Consider the following 14,758-nt stretch of genomic DNA (forward strand, 5'->3'; position numbering starts at 1 on the left):
ATGTAAGTCAAGTCTTAATTTCCCTTCAAACTCTGGTTGAGCTTGAATAATTCCTTAAGGGAGTTGTCTGGCTCATTAGCGGCTTAATGCTCTGCGATGTTCACCAGCTAGTTGCTAATTCTGCTATTTGGTTCTGAGCAGGTAGGTGCACAGTAGAGGTTTTCTGTTGTAGATGGAAATGCATCTGTCAAGACCGGCAAGACTGAACCAAAAAACTGAAGTAATCGGCCTTAAAACCAGAACAGTGAACCAACCGTACAGATGCTAAAATGCTCCTTAGAGCTGCGGAGAATCAGTGATAATTCTCTGTGTTTTCATCACTACAATCGGCCCCTTCTGAATCACACATGGTCACTTGAGCCATTATTGATTTGAAATATCGATAAGTGCAGCTATAAGTTGCTCGAGTATGTGAAGATGCTATTTTTAGATCACTTCCATGCTTTGCAAGTGTCTTTGCACTGCTGCCTTAAAGCTTTCTCTGTAAATGCTGGTCACATTTTTACTGTTGATTAAAGATGGAGTTGGTACAGTTCTAGAAACTGTTCTTTGGCTCAGAGGCTGTGTGCTTTGTGCTAATGTTAGCTGCTGAACAAGGCTGTCACTGCCGCTGCTACTCATTTGATCTCTGGCTCGGGGGCTGTGTGCTTTGTGCTACTCGTTTAGCAACTGAAAGACAGTCAGTCACTGGTGCGTACACATTCTACGGCTCAGGGGTTGAGTGCTTTGTGCTATTGAGTGCTAACGACTGGCTCAGCTGCTGTGTACTGTGAGTTCAGCGCATCAGCGTATCCAACTACCTCATGTCTCACGCACTTGGCAAAAAAACACCTCACATAATCTTGATGGACACTGACAACAACCACAGCTTTTGTCAGAATTCACCGCTGTCATGCTAGCTTGTTAGAGATTGGAAATGTTTGCTGCTCTTTCCCTGCCAGTCTTGTGCAGCTAGCTTGCAAAGAACTTTTGCAAAATATCTACCTAGCCTTGTGGAAGACTCTAGTCATGCATGCTGAGTACAGAGTGCCCGCAGGCAGAAAGGTACATGGGCAGACGGACAGGTAGCTTTGTCCGATCTTTCCATATGAGCTAAATGGGATGATTGGATGGGCTTACTGGAGGCCTGTAGCCATACACACATCACAAGAAATGCCTCTAGAATATCTTATCAACTCTTTCTGCTGTCTGGTTGGAATTTAAAAGAGATCATGGATGTTCATTGAGATCATTTTAAGCTGGAGTTCAAAAATGCTGTGCGTCATCTCATTCAGAACACAGAATCCAAGCTCACTCTCGGGAGGCCCGCTCTGTTTTAAAAATCACGAATATCATTATGTAAATCAGGGATGTCAGACTCTGAAGTTGTACTGTTTACTTATTTAACACAACGGGGGTGAAGTTATTGTATAACTGGCCTGGAAATGCCACCCAAATTGGCTGTTAAAAATGAGTTCAATATGGACAAATGGAGCACTGGTAGAAAAAGTTAATGTGCTGGTGAGCTGGCCCTGGACCTGGGGCTGTTTTCATGGCGGCAATGCTCCTAGGAGAGATGCATGGTGGTCCAGAATTTAACCGACGACAATTATTTTCTTTCTTTCTTTCTTTCTTTCTTTCTTTCTTTCTTTCTTTCTTCATACCATCCATGCATTTGCTTTCAGCTCTTTCTCTGGGGATGAGGAGGAATGTCTAGTGTTTCCATGGTTACGATGAATAAGAGACACATCTATTTAGGGCATTGTATAAATCCCATCCATTAACTCTGCGGCCAGGTTTTGGGAAATCGGTGTTCATCATATCCAGACTCGGAGGTGCTGCCTCCGGGGAGGAGTTGGTGACTTGCTGGGATAAGAATATGCTAAGTGAAGCAGAGATGAGCTGACAGCAGGGAGGAAGTGGAGAGGAGGAGGGAGGCAAGGGGAGGGTGGGTTGGAGAGTTTGAGACAACCAGAATCAAGAAGCCTTCTGCCTCTCTTACTCCATGTCTGCTCAGGATGGGATGAATTATAGAGTGTGGTGGAGGAAAGAGCCGCATCTGGACGGGGGAAAGTCGACTTTCAATGAGCTAAATTTGGGTTTTTTGTTTTGTGTCTTTTACTTTCTGCTACAACATCATCCTTGTTTTCATGCATGCATTTGTCCATCTCAAACACACATTATCTATGTCTGTTTCTCACTTATGTTCACACATTAGCACATGTAGGCTGGGATGTTTGGCTACCAATTTCACACTTGTTGGCCACATAATGATACTTCATCTGCCAGTCATATATTCATGGAAGGGAAGCCCATTCCTGCCAGTCAAAGAAAAAAAAAAAGATAAATATATACTGTATACATATGCATACTGTATGCATTTCAATGGTTAGTCATAATTAGGGGATAAAAATTATGAGGAAAAAAAGACATTTATGAGATAGAGAGTCAAATTCAAGGATAAATCAGTGTGGAAGTATGGAATTTGATATGGATATAAGCATGGAAATTATTATGGATCAACAGTTTAAATCATGACATAAAAAGTCAAAATTACCGGATAAACTTAACGAGTTGAATGGGCTCCCCATATATCAACAGTGATGCTTTCTATGATAAATAATCAGGAGCTATTCAGTGATGTATCAATCAATATCCTTCCCTGTCCCACCTCTCACTCTGACTGCCACAGGGGATTAAATGGGCCTGTTTTGGAGGGTGTTTGCTGTTTATGAAGCATAACCAGGACGCCATTATTCAAAAAGCTTGGGTCCTTGGATGTCTGAGCGCTTGTTCTCATTACAGCACAAGCTGATGAGAGCAGAAATAAGTGAACCGCAACCACAGACAGGACACATTCATCACCGGGGCTCCGCGGTGGAGGGGAGGGAGACGGGAGGCAGAAAGGAAAAGTGAACAGAAACACCCCTGTAGAGATTAAGATGAGGATCTTCTGCAGGAATTAGGAGCCTTATGGGCTGGAGGTGTATGACACACACACACTGCAGCAAAAAAAAAAGAAATTCTTGGCTCTGTCCACTGGGCCATCTGTAAGTGTGTGCGTGTTCCAGTGAGGGAGGTGGATGCGACTGCCTGGTTCACAAGTGAGGTTTGTGATAGACTGTAATGGCTTTTTCCCAGCTAATATAGCACTCAGCCTACTCATACATTTTGCATCAGTACAGTGGTGGAAAGGAGGAGAGAGGGTCAGAAGGAGAGGGGCTGGAAACGGGGTGTCAGAAAAAGCAGCGGGCAAAAAAGAAAAAAACAAAAACCCTTGAGGAAAAAAGCTGCGAGCAACGTCAGAGCAAAAAAACAAAACAGACGTAGAGCGGCCACGTAAAGCTTCTCTGTTAGTCAACGGTCATGGCAGGGATGAGACAGCGTGGGGAATAAAACAGACCTCTCACTATGTCAAGCGAGAGTGTTTCTGCATAAATAAAGAGCCCATGCAGCCGTCATCACCCCCCCACCCCCCACCCCCGTGGACACCTGCGTTGTGAGATGCTTGTCAGCCTCTCTTGCCTATTTGGAGTGATAACCTGTGATTACCTTGACAACCTAAAAGGGTTTTTCGCCATGCTGACACCACACCAGACAGCCTCTGTTGCCATGGTTACAGCCCTGGGATAAGTATTTCTTGTAGATTATGAAGGGATGCTTCTGATTGAGTATGGCAAAAAATGTCTCTGCTTCAAGACTCCGGAACTGGAGCAAGGATCCAGACATTGGGATGCAGACACTGTGGAAGTCTACTGATTATGTAACCCAACACATACACGCACGCCGTGCATGCTTATAAGATAAGAATGTTAGCACCTACATTACCGGATGGATATGAACCAGATTAACCTTGATGTCAACAAACATTGGCAGAATGAGTTTAAGAGTTAATGTTGAGGATTTGGGCCCCAAAGGCACAATGAAAACTAAAGATAAAATCCTGCAATACATTGCAACACCCTGAACAGGCAGTCCCCTTTTGTCTGGGTTTGTCTGAACATGGTTGAACAAAAAAAAAAAGAAATCTATAAGAGGATATTCAGCCACACAGTTATCTCAAAAGGAGTGCATGTAGATTTAACGTTGATTGCATAATCGCACAGATGTAAACGAGAGAATGCAGCAAAAGGTTAAACGTGCAGGGCTATAAATATGTGACTAAATTATTCATCTGCTCACGAATGTGTGTTGACTCAAACTGCATCGCCAGTGTGGGTCAATATGTGTACGTGTAATTTTACATTTAAAACATACAGATACTGATTGGGTTTAATGATGACTCACATAACTGATATCTTGTTGAAGATGTCTCAAGGTGCAGTGTCGTTATTTGAAACCTGGGTCAAGAAACAGCTTCTACGTGTGTTTTAAATGATATATTGTTGAATTAAAAATGGCAGGATTGTGTGCAGAGGGTGGTTTCAGAGCACAGTTGTTACATTATTTTAGCATCTTATCACTGATGCTCTGACTGATGCACCAGATCCTCCAACCTGGTGAAAATCGCCCATCTCTGGTGCTGACGTAATTCATTTCCATGTTTTTGTGTGGACAAAGTTCTAACCCAGTTCTTACATCTTTTTCTGAGAACCGAACATACTGTACCCTGGATGTTGTACACAATGTAATTTGCTCTGGAATGGGATATTCTGCTACCTTGATTTTTTTTTTTCCTTTTGTGGATTATATATCCTGGTAAATTAATCACACATGCAAAAAGATAGAACAGGCTCATGAACAAGTGAACAAGTCACCCACTCAAAAACTGAAATAAACAATTACTACAAGCCATTTCTTGTTTGTGATGAGTAAAAAGGAATCTGCCAATGGACCAAGTGAAAATGGTCTAATAACAGCTCCCGTGCATCTCACTAAGATGCTTCTTTCTAGGTAATTGCACCTTATATTAAGGGTCACGAGATGGTATTGACTAGAAATTAGTCAAGTACGCTCCTCTGACCTCACATTGAATTAGAGGAGAGACGCAGGGCTGTGCTGTTTTCTTAATGTGAATCAACAGAGCACGTCAAGACAACAGACATGTGGATTATTCCACTGGTTTGGATCTCCAGAGCAACTGAGGAGATATAAATGTTGGCCATAAATCACTGAGGCGTTCCCTGAAGTGGCCTTTCATGAGGCACTTGTCCATAAAGCTCCAGACAGCAGGCTCTTGTGAGTAAACACGTCCTCTGTAAGTGAGCATGTGTACTAAGCAGAGACAGAAAAGGTATTTTAAGCTCTGAATTACAGAAAAATTATGATTATGTTCACATATTAATCCACATACTTACAATTTTTGGATGTTATGGGTAACTCGTAAGTATTGGCCCTATTTTTATTCCTCGTTTTTTCAAATGTTGATGTGTAGATGACTAACAGGTAAAGAAAAATATAATTTGAAATTGGCCCAGTCGAGCGCCTCAGACAGCAGCCATAAGCTCCAGCGGCTGCGACATGATGTTGTGGGGCAACTGTCGTCTCAGTCCGCCCACTAACAGTGTTTGTTTTTGCCACTGAAAGGCTCAGACTGTTATTCAGAGTGTTTGACAACATTATGGAAAAGGCCATTTTGCTAAAAAAGTAAAAAATCCTTTCTGTTCAACCAGAAGCTATTATCTCGCTCTTCTCAAAGCCACCAGACTCCATTGACAAAATCAGTCATTTTACCAAGCAGAACATGGGAGTTGCCGGTCTACCGCTGCCTCGATCTGTTAGTTTGTTTGTGTTATTGTGCGTCTTATAAAAGTTTCGATCCAAACAAACCTGTTAATGCATGGTAACTTTTACAAAACGTTTGCACCTTTCAGTCCCTCAGACACTGAAATATGTAAGAGTGGGCTCCGAAATACACTTTAATGCATGAGCAGGGTTTTCAGAATAGAGAAAATTAAAAATATATATATTTTATAACATCTTTTGTGAGTGTGTGTGTGTGTGTGTGTGTGTGTGTGTGTGTGTGTGTGTGTGTGTGTGTGTGTGTGTGTGTGTGTGTGTGTGTGTGAAATAACCCTGAGGGGAGGATCTGGCTGCAGCTTTTATGAGGAAGACGTGCTGTTGCTATGGCAAAACAACAGTGCGTCCGTCGGATGAAGCAGCAACCCGGTGCACTTGCGCGTGTTTGTGTGTGTGTGCGTCATTGCTTTATCTATCACAAAGATACGCGGATATAAAAAAGACTTTCTGTCATCCCCCCCCTTTTTTTTTTTCTCATGCACCCACCCACCCACAGACACACACACATTCATAATGCAGGTGTTTGATTTCCGCCTAATGACTCTCAAGTGGGAATAATATAATTAACTGAAGCCTCTCTGTCTCTCTCTCTCTCTTTCTGGCAGTATCAAGCCATAGTGAGCAGGAGTGAGTAATGTGCGTACATCCAGACTCTGTAATTGGGTTTATGTGCATCCAATTCCAGCCAAAGGACCTCATGGAGACGAATGGTTATAGGAGTTAGGCCATTGGCACACGCTCACTATTTACTTTTCCTCTCTCCGTTTAAAGTTGAGAGGCATGGGTGTGATAAGACAGGAAAGAGAGAGAGGTGGAGAAAATCAAACAAAACCTCAGGTCAAAGGTCACTGATGCACTGACGTGCTCTGCAACCTGAGTGAGAAATCCTTAATATCACCGTGCAGACATGCACCCCAGGGAGTTAATTAGAGCTGCAGTGATCAGTCGAGTGAAAATTAAAAACGAATCTGCATCTACTTAGATAAATAATTCATTGTTTCAGTCATTTTAAAAATAACCAATGTTTACAGCTTCCAGCTTCTTCAGTGTGAGGTTTGAGCAGCTTTTCTTCGACATAAATAAAACTTATTGGGGTTTTGGACTCAAATCAAGACATCTGAAGACCTCGCTTTTGCCTCTGTGAAAGTTTGACTATTGTTTTTCACTATAGAGATCAATGTTAGATTTGCTGTTATACACACATTTTTTTTTTAAATATAACAACAAGCTTTTTGTTTTTTAAAGATGATATAGTTTTTGGGGGGGGGGGGCTCTAGCATTTATTTGAGACGAATTTGTTTCACAAGAAATTGGGATGAAAGGGCCACAGGTTGGAATCGAATCTCATCTAAAATCACACCAGTGCAGTGAAACAACAAAACTACTAGGATAGCTGATTTATCATCTTCACAAGACTTTTGCAGGTGTTTCTGCAAAGTCAAAGGCGGCTGTTTGAGTTGTGACGAGAGAAAGAGAAAAGTCACCCTAAACAAATGAAAGAAACATAGAAAGTAAATTTTTTAACTAATCTGTGGTTTTACAAAAACTAAAACAATATCTGTCGATACTATTGGCCGACACATATATCAGTAGAGCTCTATTTTTCTTCTTTTTTTTTGGCATTTTGTTCACTAAATAATCAATGGAGAAAATAACACACCGATTAACATTATAAACCATAATTATTTGCAGCCTTACAGTTTGGACAGGCTCTATTATATCTCATGAATATATATCTTTAATTCTCCTCTGGTGTTATTTAATGATTGTGTGACGTATTTAAAAGCCACAATGTTTTTGTTTTGTTTTGTTTTTTAAAAATCATATTAGAATGTGTATAAAAAGATAATTACTGTGTGTTGCTGTTCTGAGTCACACCCTTCAGAGTGCTTTATATTTCAATTAGACAGCTCTGTCAAATTAATAATTGAGCTGAGAGAGAGAGAGAGAAAGAGAGAGAGAGAGAGAGAGAGAGAGTGGGGGGGGAGTCTCTCTGCTCTTGTGCGCGTCCCCGCGACTGTTGTGTTGCGGGGTCTTGCGGTCCCTCCCTTTTTCCCGCGCGCGTGCACCCCCCACCCCTACCCCCCATCCGGAGGCGCGTGCCCGGCGCGGCTCGGTGTGTCCGCCAGGGGGCAGCTGTGTCTCGGTCTGAGGCTGCGCCGCTCCCGCTGCATCACAGAGAGGAAAATACCACCAGATGGCGGTTTAGGATTGCTGCTCTTCTCTCAAGGCGCGGTTCCGCTCGCACGGCCAATTTTCAATATTAAAATACGCACAATATTAACACGAAAATCGATTTATTATTCCGGAAGGTGGTAATCGATTCGGGGATGGTCGTGAAAGGTGAGTGCCTGGTGTTTTTGTCGTGTTTTGTGCGGCGGGAAGGGAGACGGAGCACAGATTAAAGATGGTGGACGCAGACAGGGGAAGACTGGTCGGTTGGGGGATGGGCATTAGCGGCTAACGGGAGGTGAATGTGCTCTCCTCGCGCTTCCCTTCAGTTACATTATAGCCTAGCAGAGCCGTTAGCTTCGCGGAGCTAGCCACACAATTCCAAGGCAAGGCAACTTGGAAGAAGGGGGCAAGTAGGCTGCCGCAGCACCGGCCTCGTTTTTTTTTTTTTTTGCCCCCTCCAGATTTCCATCCGGTGTTGGAGTTTGGCTTGTCAACAAATAAAGAGCCATGCGGTGTGACGTGCTTTCTCGCTCTGTTTTTTTTTTCTTTTTTTTTTGCGAGGCAGCATTCAGAGCATCACCTTCCCCTCATCTGCACAGCCGTTATTATGATTGTACGCTACGATACGATGCGGCGCGTCCTCTGTGTTTTTTTGTTTGTTTTTTTCTGCTTTGGTTTGTCATGTCAACCTCGAATGCAACCTTGTTGCTCACTTAGTTTACCACCTGCCCCCCCTCCCCTGGTTAGTTCAAGCTCCGTGCACACTCAGGAGGCACAATATGAAAGACACATGGACGTGGCTCCTTGTTGCTACTTTTTCTCGTGTCAACATCCCCCTTCTTTGCCTTCCCAAGTTTTTTGGAGTAGTGGTGGTGACTCCCCTCGCACGCCTCCTAAAAACATGTTGCCTTTTCTTATGAATGACAGCACGTGATTGCTTTATAGTACAGTGTTTAGTACAATTGTTGTTATTATTGTTATTATTATTATTATGGCGCTTCTTTCAGTCCCTCTTCCCGCCCCCTTCTGTGCGGGAAGCAGGCAACACTGAGCGGGGAAACATGAGTCACAACAGGGGGGATGGGCTCCACCACCAGCCGTCCCCACAGGTCTAAATGGGTCCAGTTTTTTTTTTTTTTTTTGTGTAAGTGACCCACCCTCCTCCCCATCCCATCCCATACTGACCTATGTGCATCGCACCCTGTGCCGTGCAGCTGTGGGATGGTTCACTGTGGGTCAGAGAGTGCCTCCTGGCAAGTGTGCATGAATCTCAGATTGTTGCATAACTGCTTTGTTTACAGTCAGCCATGTGATTTCTCATCCAGGCTGTCTTGGATTGCTATCTGCGGCCCGCTTGCCTGCCAACTTGTCTTCCATTATCACTCAATGTTTCCACCACACAGTGCTCAAGTCATTTTTTTTTCATATCCTTCATCCATGTGAAACATTGTGAGAATTTCATTTTCACGTTTTGATGAAATGTGTGATTGTTTCCCGTCGAGAAACACTTGTATCCCATTTGCTGTTAAACAGGATACAAATCTGAAGCTTTTTTTTTAAAAAAAGAAAAAAGATTGGTAGTCTGCTGCCTTAACTATCGGTTAATTATTGATGATAATTTTAAAAATTCGCCCACGTTTTTCCATTATGGAACTGTTTTAACCACTGACATTGTCTGTGTTTGATGAAAAATCAGATTAGGTTATGTTCTGAGTTGAAAGAACATGAAGAAAACACCAATTTTCTTGAAAGGCAAACTGAATAATGCAAAATAACGACCTTTTACAGTTGCAGCCAATCCATACTTGTTCTACTATAAGGCTATGAATAATTTGCATTTTAATTGAGTACATTTTCTCATTCCAATATTTTGGCTGCTGAATGACTTTCAGAATGAGTGTTATCAGCAAGCTCAAACCTGAAGTAGCAAACATCACCGTAATATGAGAGCAGTTTAGCTTCCTAATGTAGGCGTAATCAATTAAGATCAAACCCTCTGTCACGATATGCTTTTTAAAATCAAAATATCACTATATATCATGATAAAAGAGATATTATTTTGCATCAGCTGATAAATTAAATGTGTTTTCTGCAGGTCCAGCAACTAAACACTTGACTAATAGATAACTTCAGAAGCAGCACTGCTCATTGATTTGCAGCATTACCCAAAATGGTCTAATACACCCAGAGATGTTGAACAGAAAGAAGCTACCACAGTGGAAACTGTGTGGAAAAAGTCTTGGAGAGTTGTTTTTAGTTGATTATGTGCGGCCAAGCACAATATCCAAATTGGAAGAACTGCAACTAATTGATGAAGGTAAAATATGTAACACAGACATGCCATCATGAATGAATCATTGTGGTTCAATAGAGATGCCCTGGCCTACAAATTGTATTCTCTTGATGTAATGTTAAATGCTTGTTTGACAAAGAGCCCAGCAAAAATTGGAGCATCAGCATCTTTTTATAGATTTTTTCAGTGAAACTTAAATGCCACTGTAAAATGACTCATATCCTAATCACGGCATCTGCCCAAGATAGATACTCTTGCATACTCTTCATCCCTGATACACTTTAAACTACACAAACCATCCTTATGGAAACCGTTTAACTAAGACTAACTAAAGCTAACAGATGGCTCCAGTTAAGCTAGACAGTGAAAATGAATATATTTAACTGTCAAGTGCAGTGTTTGGCTTTGATTATAACGTTATTATATCATGTCCAGTTTCATCATCATTCTTTGCACAATATTATTAATTATGACCCACTTTTCCCAGACAGAAAATGTATATAGATTGCATAAGAAATTAATTTATCACTTCTCACAAGTGGATTGTGGTATTTAATGTAAGCTACAAAGAATATGTGAATTAAACCAGCCACTCAATTGATTAGCATTGTTTTTTGGCTGCTGAGTGAACCAAATCCACCAGCCACCAGCGCACTTTACCATCTGGCTTGTGGTTGGTGCTTATCTTGAGCCCTATTTGCATGTATTGAAAACTACTGGAATAGTGAAGCCATGTGGAAAGATAAGATCTGAATACAGCTCTGAGTAGACTGAGTAGTTAGATGAAAAAAATATTGGGTTTTCTCTCAGTGCCTTATCAGGATTCTACAGTGTGATATGTATACAGATATCTGAGATCCTCAGTTCCCACACAAAAATAGCGCACAACGTGACCTTTGACCCGCCTCCATGTAAAGATGCACAACAGGCCCCATGAGCACATACAAGTCAGATTACATTGCGGATGTGTTCAGGCAGGAGCATGCTTATGGCTTATTGTATGCTGCTGCAAGACACAATTACAGTTGTGTTACAGGCGTCCAGTGTTATGGAATACAATGTATTTGTCTCACAAATTGTTGTTTTATACGTCCACATTAGTAAACATGTCTATAGTTGGTCTTGCTAACCTGAAGAGGAAATGCTTTCTAAGTTTTCCTTTCTGGCTGTGGAATACAGTAATCAGTATTCATTTACACACCAGCCTGTCCTTGCCTTGGGTGTTGGAAGTGAAACAGTTTGACATGTACATCTTGTGGCATTTCTTGCATAACTCTCTAAAGGTGGTTGATATGAAGAGCGTGTTTAAACCTTTAGAAAGCATTCAGGGTGAACAAAAAATGGTGACAGATCCCTTCTCCCTCCCTTATCCTTTGCATTGCTTGGCTGTTTGCCCTGGCTCTTCCCATTGTAAAAGACTGAAATGGCTCTTATTAGTAAGACATACACATACTGTTGTTTGTTGTCATTTTAAAGGTAATTATGGGCAGATGTGAATATGTAATGTGTTTGTTTGCCTCCGCGAAGGAAAGGCAATAGTGAGAAAATTGACTTTTTGAATTAATCCAGATACTGTTAATTGTTTTTAGTGTAAAGGTATAAACAAGCACTAAGCCAATGAATAATGCATACTGAATTGTGCCATCTAATAGTCACTAAGCCAGAAGCTCTCAACACTCAACTGCAGTGTGCTTTTTTTGTTAGGCCCATATGCTTATAATGACACTGCCAAGGAGATTATGTAATGGCTTTGACATTTGTCAGAGCCTATTACACGGTGACCTTGATTCAAAAATGTTGGCCATAGAGAGAATATTTCCTCCAGTCTTTGGTGTTTTTTAGCACAGTGGAAGGAATGTCAAAGAAAAAAAAACAGATACTAAGGATGGAGATTTGAGTTAATTCCACTACATAACATCAATAGAGTATAGTTTTCTTCATAATTGTGTGTATAAGAGATTTCCCTTTATTCCAGTGGTGTGCTGCTGCTGTGGAATAGCATGCACATTATGCTAATGTATGTAACACCTTATTGTCTAGGTGAAATGATGCTGCAATTATTATCAGCCCAGAAGTCTGCTCTTGTTAGTGTGCAAACAGACCTGCGTGAAGCTTTCTAAAATAGTTCTGTCACCCCTGGCTGGTGTTAAGGCGTTCCCTTGTTATGTGGTTTCCTGTTGTGTAATTAGCCATGTTGCTGTTGTCACTTTTTGGCGCAGGGCAACTAAGGTCAGGTCAGCAATAAGCTTTGTGTTAAGCCAAGATGAGTTTGTTTACTTAATTCTAGGCTGCTGAAACGAGATCCAGCAGTCCATCAGAGCATTTTCCCCCCGTTTTTATACATCCACAGTTGTAGAGATGAAAAAGAAATAATAGTAAAAAAAAAAAAAAAAAAAAATGAAAATCACATAAGACACTGAACAACTTAACACTAACAGGGTTTTTTTTGTTCTGGCATGTTTTTCCAGTTTCATTGCGTTACTGCTTCAACACAATGAACTGCAGATTCATTGGCCTCACATCATTTCTTTGCAGCCTCATTACACAGACATTGCAGCGGGTCGTCACCTTCTTGTTCTGACCTTTTCAAAGCTATTACACTTGCACAGAAAACTTAAGGCACCATCAAGCAAAATATTGATTGTTTGAAAATGTTAGGCACAGCAGAGTGTGATCAGCAATGAGTTGGTGCCAAAGTGTGAAGAGCTACTGACCAAAATGTAAATTTGATTACCTCTGCCAAGGAGTTCATGGTTTCACCAATGTGCATTTGTTGGCGGGGTTGGTTGATTGGTTGGTTTGTCAGCAGGGTTATACAGAAACGACAAAAACAGATTTCCACAAACTCGGATGGAGGATGGATCTCAGCCCAGAACAGACTTAATTAACTTTTGGTACGGATCCGGATAAAGAAAAAGATCCTGGAACCTATTCTCCCTTTCTTGAACAATTCAAGATTATTGTATCAGGGAATAAAGCATGGATCTCTAGGGAACAATCTGTCGTATTTAGATGGCTGGTAGGTATGGACTTTTACTGAGTGCCATTTATAGTTAACTATGAGATGTGCATATTTGGAAGTATGATATATGGCAAAATTACTATTGTTTTTGTATACAAAGCCATTAATAGAGTTATAGAGCTGCAGAGATTTGGCAATTAATCAATGGTTAGTTGCCAACTATTTTGAAAATCAATATTAAAGCCATCAGGTCTTTTTTAATGCAAACATTTGCTGGTTCTAGCTTCTTAAATGTAAGGGTCGAAAGAGAGTCTTTGGGATTTGGACACTTGGTTGGACAACAGAAGCAATTTGAAGACAACAGTTTGGGCTCCTGGAGAATGTGATGTTTAGACCTTCAGAAGAGAGTATGAAAGTGCTGTTGGTACTGGTGTATTGATACTGCCGAAAAATGAAACTGTTTCAGTATTTGAATCATGATTCACCTCAGTTGTCGAGTCCGCCATAACTCAAAAGTACAACAAGGTTACAGTAACATCGGACGACCGCAGCATGTGTACAGGCTGGGAAGTTTCCCCCTGTAGATGTTTATACACACATTAAAAAGGATTACATGGATCTCTGGCTTGTGTTCAAAGTGCTAATGCGTGCTAGCTGTGCTTAACACATGGCCGGGGCTCATCTTTTACCACACCACCAGTGGTGTTACAATGCTGAGTTTTACTGAAGAAGAGTGAGTTGGAAATCGCTCAACAAATAGGGAATGAAAATTGCACGTTGTCAGATAGCAGATTAATGCTGTGTTGACACAATGATGGTTCGGTTAACATGATATTTCCAGTACGACAAGAGCAGTAGAATCTGCAGTCAGAGGATATTTGTTAAAGTAATGCTCTTCAGCTGTCAGGTTGAGCAGTAATGAGATGAGGTACGTCATGTCTCGTTTCGGTGTGTGTGTGTGTGTTATGGGTTTGTGAGGTCTCTCTGGTATTCCTACATGGCTCAGTGGTTGCTAGGCTGAGCAAGCTGCTTTTACCTGCAGCTAACGCACAAGTGTGTGTGTTGATGCAGCCAAGCCACCGGCTGCCAGTGGCTATTACTAGTTTAATGAAGAGTCAAGAATGTGGAAACAAGACTATGGGTTTACTTTCCATCGTCAAGAAAGACACTTTTTTTTTTTTCATAAAACTCAGCTCTGGATCTGACTCAAACATACTGCTGTAGTGCAATTATGAGTCTCAGCCAAAGCCTTCTGCTCCTGCTGATCTAACTCTTCTGACTCCTCTGGCCTTGAAAATTGGTTTCAGAGTAGGCTAGCTGGCTTCACACTGTTCTGGTTTGCTTGGCTGCTAGAGCCTACGCAAATGCTCTGTAAATCATTTGTTCTGCGTTTTCCTTTGAAAGAAACGATCAGAAACCAGAAGTGAGAAACTTGTATCGTTTTGCTTTTCAGTTTCATGATGTCACCCTCTATTTGACAGAATAGGTCTCTGTATATGTATAGAGAGACTATCTTTCCACAAGCCTTTCCACCCAGCAGCCATCTGGGCAACAACCCCGTGTTATGTTTGAATTACGACACCCTTTTATGTAATTCTGTGCAATAGCGA

At 41.5% G+C, this 14,758-nt stretch overlaps 1 protein-coding gene across 1 annotated transcript in view; it reads left to right on the top strand.

Moving 5' to 3' along the window:
- Window positions 1–7,819: 7,819 nt before the first annotated feature.
- Window positions 7,820–14,758, top strand: part of stag1a (stromal antigen 1a) — a 40,292-nt gene continuing 33,353 nt past the window's right edge. Inside the window, exon 1 of the mRNA XM_037072121.1 lies at window positions 7,820–8,061. The gene's annotated coding sequence lies outside the window, so the exon portion shown is untranslated. The remainder of the gene's footprint in view (window positions 8,062–14,758) is intronic.

This window comes from Acanthopagrus latus, chromosome 16 (genome assembly GCF_904848185.1).
Source record: "Acanthopagrus latus isolate v.2019 chromosome 16, fAcaLat1.1, whole genome shotgun sequence".
NCBI lineage: Eukaryota > Metazoa > Chordata > Actinopteri > Spariformes > Sparidae > Acanthopagrus > Acanthopagrus latus.